Below are 15,633 nucleotides of genomic sequence, written 5' to 3'. Positions count from 1 at the left end.
ACAATTACTTGCATGCAGTATTAAAGCCTGCATTAGGCCAAAAACAGTTTAAGTGACTGTTTAAAATAGTAGAATTAGTGATAGTGCATATTTTTGTGCTATTGACATATGTAAGCAGGTAAATTTGCTTCTAGAATTATACAAGTATGTCTGTGAGGCATCATGTGAAATACAGTTATGCTGTCCTACCAGCAAAAAAAATGCTTCTATCAGTACACAAAAATGTGAATATGCTACTGTTTAAAAAACTATGACTGAAAAGTGGAGTACCAGCTGCCTCATTAGACCTTCCTCAGCTCCTTTAAAAACTTTCAAAAAAAATTGGCACTTGAACATATTCATGCTCTTTTTAACTTGCAGCTTGCATCTCATTCCCACAAGTAACTCGCTCATATTCACCATTACATCGCTGCAAGGTACTCATACCTATCCACTGCCATTTGCCCATTCTCAGTCACTCATTCAGCCCAACTCATCATCTTTACCTCTTTGTGTCTCTCTATCTGTCACAATCTCCTGTCTCACAGCCACAATCTCCTTCAGTCTGTCCTACTACTACAGTCTTCACTCACTGTACTGTCTTCCACTTGTTCTCTTTTACTGCTACTATCCTATTTATTCCTTCCCACTGCTGCTCTCTCTTCTCATGTCAGTACCTCTCTCTTCCTCACTGTTGTTGTCATAAACTTTGTCTCTCATTATCACTGTCTGTCACCCACTCCTACTTTCTCCTTCTCTTTATTTCTCTCTCACTGGCACAGTCTCCTTCACTTTTTTCTTGGACTGTTCTGTCATGTCAACTGTTTTCCACTTTACTGTGTCCCTATCTTTCTCTTACACTGTAGCAGTCTCCCTCACTCTTTTTATATCTCAATGAATGTCTACTACCTTCCAGTATTTGTTACTTTTTCATCTCTTTCCCACTGACACTGTCTCTTTCTCTCTCAGCTTAAAAAAATGCTAATATGTTTGCAAGCCAAAATTTGTGGGAAAATTTTTAAAGGTGCTGACAGAGGTAGAATGAGGCAGCTGGTACCCCACTTTTTAATCAGAGTCTTTTAAACTGGAGCATATTCATCTTTTTTGTACACCAATAGAAGCATTTTTGTGCTGGTCCCCTTCTTTTTCCTACCACAAATGGCTCTGAGCACTATGGGACTTAACATCTATGGTCATCAGTCCCCTAGAACTTAGAACTACTTAAACCTAACTAACCTAAGGACAGCACACAACACCCAGTCACCACGAGGCAGAGAAAATCCCTGACCCAGCCGGGAGTTGAACCCGGGAACCCGGGCACGGGAAGCGAGAATGCTACCGCATGGCTCCTACCACAGTACAGGATGTCAATCATATGAAAAGAACTTTATGGGTTGGTAAAATTTTGATAGTTTACTTATCTGAAACTGAAATAATGCAAAACATATTTTACATGCACAAAAATTTTGCATGTGCTTCAGTATTACAATATGGGCTCCCCATAAAACATGATAACAGAGAAATTTTACAGCATACTTCTGTGTGCTATGTCACTTTATAAACTAAATTTTCACCTCACAACTGGGTTTATATGTGTACTTTGTGTGAACAAGTATGGTGAATTTGAATCTCTGTATCTCAGAAATGGGTATTGTATTATATTGTATTGTTTTATTGACCCTCTTCATCATTTTTGTTCATAAATACAAGGTGAATTGTACAAGTCTGTATTACAAAAAGATCAGATGAGGCAACATGAATTAATGTAATGATTATAAATTGTATATCTACTACAAATATTCAGAAGTATATCACAGCAAAAGCAGTAAACAAATTATACATGTATTAGATACACACAATTATAACACAAATAGGATGTTCACAATTCATACCATGTCATGTGATCATAGTTTACATCATATTTTTGCATAAAAGATACAAATGTACACTGTGTCATCATACTCTGCTTATGAAGCTGTTTGAATCTTCCGAATGGTTTCCACCTGTCTATTGCCCAGTTTCTGGCAAAATTTGATGCAGTAGCGCTGCTTCAGTCATTTCGTCATTTTGCATACAATGAAAAACCGACGCAAGCACTACAAACTACCTCATTCAACTGCTGTTTGCCAGCAACTGACACTATTGACAGGTGGAAAAATATTCACACATGCACATGAAGGTTCAAGGTCAGCTCATGCAAGCACTCTATATTCAGATCCAATCCGACCTCGTATAGCAAAAATATGTCGCCAAGTGTTTCTCCATCTTGATGATAGGAACTTTTAGAAAGTTCTGTGGCAGGAATCACTGTCTTCACTGATGCAAGAATATATATTGCCTATAGTCACTTTTTGAATAGTTCCTGCTGCCTTTCTTGTGATTAGATGTCTCCAACAGTTGTCCTTGGAAAATCAAGACATGTTTCAAATGGCATCACTAGCTTTGTTTTATAGCTTATAAGTGGACAACTTCTTAGGTGGGTCAGCTATGGTAGCTGAAGCTCAGGAACATCAAATCCAACTGACTCAACTACTTGCTTCTGGGGGATTTCCCCTAAGGAAATGATGTTCCAGTACTCACAAGGTTATGGAACAAATTCCAGTGCAGGATAGAGAAAAATCTTTGCCTTGTAATCTCACAGGTGAAAAAACTATAAAAACATTAGGAATCTTATGACAATGTGGTTCTACCACATTTCAAATCCATGTGCAGCTGAAGGATCATTGGTGCATGCTATATGCAGCTGAAGAGTCATTGGTGCTGAAACATTAGCAAGAGTAATATTCTGTCTACAGTAGCATCTATTTTCCCCCAGCAGGGCTTCTGAGTCCAGATGCAAGTTGTTCTTGCAGCTAAGCCTTGATTAGGATGAAGTTCTAGCATACAACCTAATCAATGAATGGAATGCCCTTTACACGAAACTGTCTTCCCTAAATGATATTTTAACTAGACTGAAGATCGTTATTTGTCCTCAGTACGTTAACATTGAAATTCGAGGTTTTTGTGATGCTTCACAGTTGACATATGGTACTTGTATATACATCAGATGTGTTCTTCCCAACAACCAAGTTGTGGTTTCATTGGCTGCAGCTATATCTTGGGTAGCCTCTGTCAAACAACAATCTCTCCCAAGACTGGAATTATGTGGTGCCTTCTTGGACAACTCATTCATAAAGTGTCTAGTGCCTTAGACATCATAAACAGTATTGATATTCATCTGTGCACAGACTCAACAATAGTTTCTGCTGGCTGTAATGTAGTCCTAATAGCTGTAAAACTTTTTCCCCAACAGAGTCTCTGAAATTTAGGAGCCGAGTTCAGTCACCAGCTGGTAACATGTCAAATCACAAGACAATCCTGCTGATCACTCATCATGTGACATTAGTCCAGCACATTTGAGCTCACTTTGCATTGGTGGTCTGACCCTGAATGACTCTCCAACTATGTCCAGGATTACAGCATATTTCCTTCACTTGTAGTACAACATGCCTCAGAAAGGTCTGTGCTTGTATCTTTGGTGTCTGTAATGAAGCTTGATGCTGTAAATATCCCTCATTCAAGAACACCTACAGGGTTTTGGCTTATGCACTAAGTTTTGTTGAAAACACTATTTTACAACAAGCATAGGGGATAACTTGGCCATTCACCCCATAAGAATGGCAAAATGCTATAAAAAATCCTTTGCCATAGTTTAACATTGTGAATATGGTAGTGAGGTCACTTTGTTAAAGGCCAATTCTCCTATTCCACATAATGGCACATTAAGAGACGTGAAGCCATTCATTGACATAGAAGGTATTTTACAAGTGAGAGGGAGGTTAATGAATGCTAGTGTACTGTATCATGAGTGATATTGTTTTATCATAACACTTAAGCATCATCTGACAAAAATTCTCATTGTCTATGAACATGGAAGTCTGTTGCATGCTGGATGACAACTTTTCCTGTCTATGTTGCATAGGAGGTTTTGGATTCCCAACAGGTGCAACACATTTAAAGGAGTCACTGGGAAATGTTTGAAATGCTTTATGCTTTAGTCCCAGACTGCAGTTCAAATTATGAGTCAACTACCAGTATCTAGAACAAACCAGTCTCATTTTTTCCAGCACTGTGGAGAGATTATGCAGGTCCTGTTACTATGAAGCATGGTGGAAGATGGAGTAAGGTTACTGCAAAGGCCTATATTACTTTACTTATTTGCATGGCAATCAAAGCCATCTACCTAGGGCTAGTTAGTGACTTAATAACCACCTCATTTCTGGCTGCCCAAAGGACATTCATTGTGAGAAGAGGAAAACTTTCTCATACGTATAGTGATAGCCATCTACCTAGAGCTAGTTAGTGACTTAGTAACCACCTCGTTTCTTGCTGCCCAAAGGACATTCATTGTGGGAAGAGGAAAACTTTCTCACATGTATAGTGATAATGGTACTACATTTATAGGTGCACACAATGTACTTAAACATTTTTTTCTGTGGGGAGTAAGTGTAGTGGACTTTTCGACCTCAGAGATTATCACCTGGGATTTTCTCCACCTCGTGCCCCTCACTTTGGTGTGCTGTGGGAAGCAGGAGTCAAATGCATGAAGTTGCATCTCAAACATGTCATTGGCAGCACAGTGCTGACATTTGAAGAACTGACTACGGTGTTAACTCAGATAGTAACATTCCTGAATCCAAGGCCATTCTGTACTCTCTCTGATGACTCAGATTCTCCATCTGCATTCACTTCTGGACACTTCCTAATTGGACAGCCGCTTTGTGCCAGTCCTGAACCATCTATTGGTGGGATTCCTGCCAACAGGTTGTACAAGTGGCAACTTTTACAGCAGCTGCATCAGTCGTTTTGGAAGAGAATTCCACTGAGTACCTGCATCAGCTGCAACCATCCAGTAGATGGACATCAGAAGGATCATGGCAGCCCCAGATTAACAATCATGTTCTGGTCAAGGAGGATAATTTGCTTTCCTTGGTGTGGAGTCTGGATGTTGTTGAGCAGCTTTTTCCTAGACCTGATAAGTGTGTACATCTAGTGAGTGTGAAAACTGCTGATGGGCAGATTAAGAGGTCTATGGCAAAATTGTGCCCCCCTGCCTAAACAGTGAATTAGTAATGTGTTTCCTCTGGTTTATGTGGTGGTACATGATAAAAGTCCATCATCAAATTGCTATTTACAGCAACAAATTGTAAGTTACAATATCATCTTGAGAAGCTATGTAGGCTTTCTTGTGGACTGACTGTTGTCAGTATTGATTTCCTAAGTTTCATATGCAGTGTAACAGTAACAGTTTCATTGCTTTTGCATCTTAAATGTTAATACCTTTAATGTCTCTTATGCACTGTGACATTAGTATTTATTATTTTGTATGTCTTACATCATAGTATCCTTTATGTTTGATATGCAGTGTGACAGTAATATTTTGTTAGCTTTGTGTATCCTAATTGTATGTATATCTTGTTAGTAAAAAGAGTAAGATTCATTTTAGAGTAGAAATATGTTGAGTTCTGTAAGTCACATGTTACTCATCAAGTGCTGTCTAGAGGCATTTTGTAAATTGGACAGATCAGTCTGTCCAGTTTAATCCATTCCATTTCAGGAAATATTGTAACTTCGTGTGTGTGGAACTGGATTTTCCAGGTGCTTTATTCAAGCAGGTAGTGCTGAGCATCCAATAAGAGCGGATGCCTCACGAAGCCTCTTGAAACTACAAAGAGCATATGTATGCCTCAACCAGCCAAGAGCCATAGCTTGCGGGCACCTTGTAATGTATTACTGCATATCACCTTGTCCACTTAGTAAAGTGTTTTCACATAAAGGTTGTGTTCTGTCTCATTATTGTTGAGTAGAAATAAGGGTAGGGCAGTGACCCCTCTCCTATTACTTTCTCCAAACTTAAATGTACCACCACAGGGTCAGAGGCCTGCAAGTGAATTGCATACACATCCATTCTACACACCAAAGTAAATAATCATTTTGTTGCACTCCCCTAATGATTTTAGAAATTCTGATGGAAGTCTGTTTCGTTTCAAGTCTTCCAAAGCGCTTCTAAATTATAATATTGGGTCCCCTATCTCTTCCCTATAGACTTCTGTTCCTTCTTATGTCATCATGTAAATCCTCTCCCTCACAGAGACCTTCAACATATTCTTTCCACCTCTCCACTCTCTCCTCCGCATTTAATGGTGGAATTCCTGTTGTTCTCATAATGTACCAGCCTTGCTTTTAATTTCACCAAAGGATGTTTTGACTTTTCTATATGCTGAGTCAGTCCTAAATATCATTTCTTTTTAAATTTCTTCACATGTTTCATGTAGCCATTTCACCTTAGCTTCCCTGCACTTCCTATTTATTTAGTTCCTATGTGAATTGTATTTCTGTATTCCTGAATATTTTTGTACTTTCTTCATTCATCAATCAACTGAAGTATTTCTTTTGTTACCTATGGTTTCTTCATAGTTACCTTCATTGTATCAATGTTTTTCTTTCCAACTTCTGTGACTGCCATTTTTAGTTACACCTGTTCCTTTTCAGCTGAAGTACCTGCTCAGCTATTCATTATTATCGCAATGTCTATAGCCTCAGAGGGCTTGAAGTGTATCTCTTCATGTCTTAACGCTTCCATATCCCTCTTCTTTATGTGTTTATTTTTTCTGATGGTCACTTAAACTTTAACCTACTTTTCATCATAATAAAATTGTGTTCTGTGTGTATATCTGCCCCAGGCTACACGTTACAATCCAATATCGGATTTTGCAATCTCTGCTTGACCATGATGTAATCTAACTCAAATTTTCATGTATTTCCCAACCCTTTCCAAGTATATCTCTTCCTCTTGTGGTTCTTGAACAGAGTATTCGTTATTACCATCTGAAGTTTATTTCAGAACTCAGTTAGTCTTTCTCCTCTTTCACTCCTACTACCAAGTCCACATTCTCCTGCAACCCTTTCTTCTACTCCTTCCCCTACAATTGCATTTCAATCCCCCATGACTAATAGATTTTCATCGCCTTTTACATACTGAATTTCAGGATCAACATCCTCATATGTCTCTTCATCTTTTGCTTGCAACATCAGCATGTATACCTAAACTATTGTCGTTGGTGTTGGACTGCTGTCAGTTCTGATCAGAACAATCCTATCACTGAACTGTTCACAGTAACCCATTGATGTTCCACCTTCCTATTTATAACGAATCCTACTCCTTTCTAACATTTCCTGATATTACCCAATCCACGTCTGACCAGAAATCCTTGCCTTCTTTCCATTTCACTTCACTGACATCCACTATATCGAGATTGAGAGTTAGCATTTCCGTTTTTAGAATTTCTAGCTTACGTAACATGTTCACACTTCTTAAGTTTGACGCCCCGACTCTTAGAACATTATCCTTTCATTGGTTATTCAATATTTTTCTCATGGGCAGCAGATGCATTTGTTCCTGGTGCCACCTTCTTTACTCTCTTTCGTATCTTCTCACAACTTCCTCTGTGTTCATTCAACAACTGTATCAAATTCTCATCTAAAGTTCTTCCTGTTTCCTCACTGTCACCTTCTAATCCACCAGGAATTCTTTTCAAACACCTGAGTATAGTTCAGTGGATGCAGGCCGATAGCTTTAACTTTGAATGCTAAATTTTTGCTCACAGTCTCATTACTAATTTCAATCCATAATCTGTTTAACAAGACATAAAACTGTTCTTTAGGAATACAACCTGGCCACCTATTCTTCCTCCATTGATCCTAAATTTATCGTTTCCTTTTCACTGGAGTAAATACTGCAACTTCGAAAGGTTGGATGAGATATGTTGCGTTTGGTGGGAATGGAGTGATGCAAACTTTACTATGTCTGTGTGCCTCAGTCACTTAAGGAGAAAACTGACTAGCAAGACTGTTTCCTAATAACACCACTGTGTCTTCAGGATCAGTGGTGGATTCAACATGTGGCAATAAAATTTTAATGGCACGTGCTCTGAAGGGTTATAATGAAACCAACCATTTGGACTGCTGGCCTGGCATATTTTTTACCAGCTGATCGGCCTTCATTCCTGTCATAATACAGATTCTGTATCTTGAACACAACCAAAGGAGCAAGTAGACGTCTACTTGCGTTCCTGCATACAATAAGGATCATTGAAGTTTGGGAGTACTCTTGTACTCTTTTCATGTTCATGGAAATGACAACCATTCTGGGTCCATGATCATCTGTAACATTGGTCTCATCATAATTTTTGAGATTCCTGAAGAGGCAGTCCAGTGTTATTGAAGATGGTCAAAATGTCATTAACTGACATGAGGATCTAGATTGCTGTATATTGGAACCAGTTCTAATTGGCAGGTTGTCTGAAGCTGTAAATGAATCAAGGAAATCTGGACTCAGGTATTCTCTTTGAAAATGGACACAACTCTCCTCTTTACCTACGTACTTTTTGACAGCTATAGTAGGGCACTGCTAGTAGGGTGGAGAATTGCTGAAACAGTACTTTCTTTTCCGTTTTGTTGTATTACAGCTGAGACAACTGTACATGTCACATTTCGCTGACAGTAGCTTCAGCATTTCCTCATCTCTAAGGTCATTCCAGGAATCACGACATCCTGCCGTGTGCTGAGGTACCCTTGTACTTCTGAAAATTTTGCATGAAGCACACCCCACACACTGAGCGACCGTCCCTCCCGCCTCCCTCCCACTCAGTAACCAAATATAGTAAAGTATCTGAACTTCCAAAAAATTTGTCAACTATGTTTGCATTACTAACTTCCAAAAATTCGTTAAACTAACGTCTCACCAGTCACATTGGTACCTTTGATTTGAAACTATATATCATTCGCGATGGAATATTGGAACAAGTAGTCAGCATATTACTTTATAAATAATTAACAAACTAGGCATTCATATCATTGAAAGCTAGGTTGTTTTTTTTTTTTTTTACTTCAAATGCTAAACGTAAATGATAAGCCCACTTTCACATCCTACTTGCTCCTGTCGCCAGCAGATTGCTATACTGTAGTGGTGGGCAGGAAATCGCGTATCTGTTAGAAATCACAGTGACTGAGAAGTCACAGATATCACAGTAGCAACTTTACAGAATCTAACTGCGATTTCAGTCACAGTTAGCAGTCGCAAGTAGTATTTCATATTCAAAGACGTGAGCCATCTATTGGTCGAAGTTAGCACTGCTTTCTGCGATTTCAGTGACAAGTCGCAACTAAGAGTCGCAAGTAGCAACTAAAAAGCGCGGTTAACAGTGGCATCTGTTGGCCAAAGTTCGTACTACATCCATCTCTGCGGTAGGCTATGGAGTCCAACTCTTCGACCATAGATACTAATAGACTGGGCAAGCAGTGCAACGGCTATACATCTGGCGTGGCTGCAACATAGAATCACGTGACTGTTGGCAAAACGTCGGCGGGAGTTCAAGGCAGCATTCTGATTCTTGATTTCACTTCCAGTATTTCTCAGTGGATTTCCTGCTAACTTCACCACATTAAATGTAGCTTATGTAAACACAGCTAGAAGTGATAAATTATTGCGTAACCACTGTACAAATTTAGTTTTATAGCCATTACTTCACAATGAACTTCGATGTTCGGCAATATATTCGCCGCGAATATTTCAGTTTTACCAATTATGAGATGCATTCTCTACTAACAATACGCGTTATGCACTGCATAAAATGTAAATATTGCGTGTGTGTGTGTGTGTGTGTTTTAGTGTTGTAGAAAGTGTTATAGACTTCATAAATCGGCATAAACAACGAAACCTGTAACGTAAACACACGTGTTCACATCGAATGTAACGAACTCAATTGTGTCGTTCACCCACAAAACGTAAAGCAGTTTCATTTGAAAGCTCTTTTTTGGTTTAAACAGTTTGTTTTGTAGATGTATCAAATAAGATATCTACAAAATCAGTACCTACTTACATGAATACTTGTTCCACAGATCATGAATACGATACTTCACAATGATGTGTCAGTTTAATGAAAGGTAGACCTATCATTACATGACAATTCTTCCAATCACTTATTTATACCTAAAAACTCGTCTACTGAGTAGGAGCTGTCATTCATAGATTCTTTTACTTTGATTTTAAATGCTGGTTGGCTATCTGTCAGGCTTTTAATGCTTTCTGGTAAATGACCAAAGACTTTTGTAGCAGCATATTATTTATCCCATACATTACAGCTTATTATGTGGAAACTAACATAGGCCATACAACTACCTTTTTGCAGATGGTATTCAGTATTTGTTTCTGATATTCGTATGTTTTGTAACTGGGAAGTACAAAATAAAACTAAACCCTGATGAGAAATCAAACCCCTAACTTGTTTTTGCACATTGTTCTTTAACATAATACCAGCATAATTCACCCCTTTTTGTACCAAAGTCAGATTTAATCCAGGATAGTAAAAATCATCCTTTCTTCTTATGCAGTAGCAATGCACAATGCCATTGCTTTTGGAGTGGGAAGGGTTATTGGTAATAAATATCCCTCTCTCTCTCTCTCTCTCTCTCGCACACACACATACACAAAATATATATATCTGTGTGTGTGTGTGTGTGTGTACCTGTCCTTTTCTCCCCCATAAGGTAAGTCTTTCCGCTCCCGGGATTGGAATATGACTCCTTACCCTCTCCCTTAAAACCCACATCCTTTCGTCTCTTTCCCTCTTTCGTGACGAAGCAACCGTTGGTTGCGAAAGCTTGAATTTTGTGTGTATGTTTGTGTGTCTATCGACGTGCCAGCGCTTTCGTTTGGTAAGTCACATCATCTTTGAAGAATATATCTAAAAACAAAGTGCTTCGAACAGATGCGTGTGTGCGCAGTAGACTTGAAATCTTTTCGTTTCACTGCCTGTATCCACATCTGCCGGCGCCCTTCATCCTTTGGTAACCTATACGAAAGAGAAAAAGTAGCTTTGTAGCTTACCATTTCAAGAAATATAAACGATTGCAATGTGCGCCTGGAAACACACACAGCACTTCAAACCGCCAATTTACGTAACTGTGGCGTTCTGGGTAACGATATGATACACACAATAGTTTATCAGTATTCAAGAAATGCCGCTAAATTATACTAATAATACTTACACGTGAAATTTAATGTTACTTCCCTTCACAAAACGCTCGGTACAACCATAAGCACAACAGGATACCACCATTGTTTTGCCAATAGTCACGTGGTATAGCAGTAGAGATGTTGGTGCCACGAAATATACGTCATGACCAGTCTACCAATATCTATGGTCGAAGGTCCAACTGCGATTTCCGTGACAAGTCGCAACTAAGAGTCGCAAGTAGCAACTAGAAAGCGCGGTTAACAGTGCCATCTGTTGGCCAAAGTTCGTACTACGTCCATCTCTGCGATACGGTATCGAGTCTAACTGCGATTTCCGTGACAAGTCACAACTAAGAGTCGCAAATAGCAACTAAAAAGCGCAGTTAGCACTGCCATCTGTTGAGCAATGTTCATACTACGCTATTCGCTACCGAGTCAAACTGCGATTTCTGTGACAAATCGCAACTAAGAGTCGCAAGTAGCAACTAAAAAGCGCAGTTAACATACTTTTCCTAGTGTCATCTGTTGACCGACGTACGTACTTCGTTATGAGAGCCTTGTGCCTCACGAGATCTATGTGCTGTGTGTGCATATGAAGGGCTTATTTTAATAGTGGTACAAGTCCATTTTTGTTCATTTTGAGATACAGAGTCGTAAAGTTAAATGAGCGCTGACAAATCTGCATTTGAGATACCAGAAATATTCAAGCATATGGCTTCTTGCTAGAGATGAACCTTTATTTATGTTTGTTTGGATCACTAATTTCAGAAGCATTATAGACAGAAAAGTGGAGGTAATGGACTAGTACCGCTATTGAAATAAGCCCTTCATATTATATGACGACATGCACATTCGGCATCAGTTATGGTTGGTCAAATACTGCTGTGACTCTGAATGTATTATATTAATAAGAAGCAACATTGCCTTTTTCTCCTGAAAATATCAAGTAACGTAACAAATGTGTTTGATTCTGCTTCCAATATGACAGTTTTGGTTAATACTCCACATACCTACAGGACTTTGCAATGTTAACACAGCAGAACTCAGACATCTGTATAAGTGTAGAGAAATGAAAACAGTCACATGAATGCCTCACTTTTGTTCCGACACAGTTCAAGACTCGGGAGAAAAGTTTTACACCTGGTGTTCTACATGGCAACTTCACACACAAGAACTTTTTGCCGACACTACTACCACCTACATAAGTAAGCTTTTCCTGTGTTACTTTCAAGTAATGCACTTAAGCTATTCCTCATTTAACTGGAAGATCTGTACTTCCCACTTTCATATTAACAGCCTCAAAATGCATATTGTAGACTTCAGGATAAGTTACAGGTCAGTGTCACACCAAGATTGTGGAGAAAGGGGGGGGGGGGCGGCATGTCACTCTCCAACAAGTGTTTACCAATAAGTAAGTGGCGGAAAATTATGGGTATAGGACGGCTTAAACATGTGGAAAATGAGATTTTTATTATTCACTCACTGTATTTGACATTTATTATTCCTTTAAAATCGCACAACAACTTCAATCAAACACAGTTTAATCATTCACACACTTATTTCACAATTATTTCACTTTTAAACTGCAAATCCTCTAAGAGCTGTCTTGAATCTTCACGAGTCTCTCTCAAAAACAGCCTTGATGTGGATAGATATGTACAGCAACCAGTAATCAGAGTCAGAACTGTGTCTGCAAAAACACAAGGACTATTAAACAATTTTTGCTGTCATTAATTACTAGCAATATAATTGACAGAGTAGATTGCTAATATTTGCTATAATGAATACCACATTTGCAAGAACGATCTCACTGAAGTAATTAAGTCCATCGAAACGCTTGGAAACTAACCTCTCGTCTGACGAAAACTGTCTAAAGACGCAGTGGCAATTTCTTCAGATCTGTTGACAATGATATTTTGAGTTATCACTTTACTGAGTGACTGAAATGTAGTTCAGGTACCTGTGAACATAACAATATGTTAGAATTCATTTTCTAAATACGAACTATTACGGTACTGTACGGCTACTTACATATTAATTACACTATTAATATTTCCGCAGTTGTTTCTTTAATACAAAATTAAAGCCAACGGAAGAAAAAACGTAAAACATACTTGCCAATGACTGGTTTGTTGAGAAGCAATTTTCTGTGTTGACAGATGTAACTTTTTCATACGGTGGTAAGTCGCAGAAATCGCAGGAATCACAGTAATCGCAGAAGTAGCAGAAGTCACAGAAATCGCAGAAGTAGCAGAAATCGCAGAAGTAGCAGAAAGAGCAGAAATCGCAGAAGTAGCAGAAATCGCAGAAGTAGCAGAAATCGCAGAAGTAGCAGAAATCGCGGAAGTCGCAGAAATCGCGGAAGTCGCAGAAATCGCGGAAGTAGCAGAAATCGCAGAAGTAGCAGTGGCGGAGGGATACACGACCTATGTTCCTTAACTGCGACAAATCACAGTTAAGAATAACAGATACTGAAAAGTAGCATTCACAGAAATCACTGATATCGGAAAATCGCAGTTTAGCCCATCACTACTATACTGTGAAGAACGAGTGCTTTGCGCCGCCACCAGTAGCTGGCAGCATTGATAAACAAGAATTTTTTTTTTTTAATCACGATTTCGTACTACCACCAGTGATTTACTGCACTGTTGAAAAACGCAACAGCATCGTAAGTTAATTATTTTTCGCATCTAACATGTTAAAAAAATCTAAAATATCTGCAAAATACGTCAGTAGCGCGAAAATTGCGATGATTACATACTGTAGTTAGTTGAGGGAGAGTTCGATTTTTAGATTACGATTTCGCACACTCGCCAACTGATTGCTGCACGGTAAAAAAAAACGCAACAGTTGTAAATTAATTACTCTTCCACATCCAGTATGTTGAAAAAATTCTAAAAGTCAGCAATGTAAAAAAGTGCGATGTTTATGTTGCTTGTGAGGTTAAAGGTAAAGATGACAACGCCATTCCTGTCACAGGCCGCAACTCCGCAACGACTGGGAGTATGACGGGTTGCCGCTGCATTGGCAGGCGTCGCGTTGTTAGACACTTATTTGGGGCAAAAGAGGGCCGCCATTAGCACTTTCACATACTACTTATCTTCAGCTACATGCTTTTGGAACATTTTTCTTGGAATAATATGATGACGGCGACAAGAATATCGTTTGCCTATCACTTATGTCACGAAATTATAGTAGATAACGATACTGGATAGCAGTTAAACACTTGCAGTCAGTTAAAATTGACAAAAAAAAACTGTAACAGGTTTTTTACAGCCTGGGGTATTACGATAATTACTATGTTCTCCAATACTTTTCAATCATGATCCTCTTACAGAATTCAAAATAATTTCACGAACATATTGATTCCGGAGTACCTTTTAACACTACCTAAACTGATGATTATATCACGGAGATGAGACAACGCAAGGTGGACGAAAGAATAACCAACAACATGCGGTAGCAGTCTGTTGTAGGCGACGCAAACTTCCTCAGTAAATGAGCGTTCTTGATCTCAGACGGCATGGCATGAAAATGGCGAAGATGGTTTTGAAACTCAGTCTGGAAGTACCCAGAATGAGATTTCCACTCTGCAGCGGAGTGTGCGCTGATATGAAACTTCCTGGCAGATTAAAACTGTGTGTCGGGCCGAGACTCGAATTCGGGACCTTTGCCTTTCGCGGGCAAGTGCTCTACCACCTGAGCTACCCAAGCACGACTCACGACCCGTCCTCACTGCTTTAATTCCGCCAGTATCTCGTCCCCTACCTTCCAAACTTCACAGAAGCTCTTCTACGAACCTTGCAGAACTAGAGCACTGGTAAAGCACTTGCCCGTGAAAAGCAAAAGTCCCGAGTTCGAGTCTCGGTCCGGCACACAGTTTTAATCTGCCAGGAAGTTTCAGTATGGAAGTAACACATACGCGTAAAAATTTGAGTAAAGGAAAATGAAACATTATGTTACAGAAAGACGTCGAAAATTTAGTGAACAAATTAAATGAGAAATTAGTAAGTCAAGGGAAAAATAGTCGAGGAAAGAGGTCCGTACAGATCTCATACCACAACTAGGAGGTATAGATGTACAGTTGTCAGTCAGCATGGCAGTGAAAGACTGCACTTTTTGTTCAACGTAATCCATTGATACATCGCCACACCCTGTCTATCGTTTCCTTTCGGCTGGTAAAATCCACCTTATTTTTTCATCCAGTTGTCCAAGAGAGTAGTAAAACATTCGCCAGCTATTATTCCACGTGCTTCAAGATATAATTAGCAAAAAGTATCTCTTTTGTGTATCAGACAACCTTCTGCAAAACTATTTTTCAGGACTGTTGATCTACTCCTTTGGCCGTTGTTATTTTTACAGCATGGAGTTGTGAACTCACGTCTTATCCACCGCAATACAGAAAAGAAGGAGCTAATTGCATTGTGTCTGAAATAGTCTAAACATTGGCAAAAAATTGGGTTTCGCAGTTGGTTCCGTTAGTATTCAATTAATGCTGTTCCTGTGCTGTAAAAATTTTTCTCATAGTATATTCTACAATTTACGTAACAACTATTTCTTGAATAAAATTAATTAGTCACACCCTCAAATTTTATTAC

Source organism: Schistocerca cancellata, chromosome 1, assembly GCF_023864275.1.
Source record: "Schistocerca cancellata isolate TAMUIC-IGC-003103 chromosome 1, iqSchCanc2.1, whole genome shotgun sequence".
In the NCBI taxonomy this organism is placed as follows: Eukaryota; Metazoa; Arthropoda; class Insecta; order Orthoptera; family Acrididae; genus Schistocerca; species Schistocerca cancellata.
Note: the sequence above shows the minus strand (reverse complement) of the source record.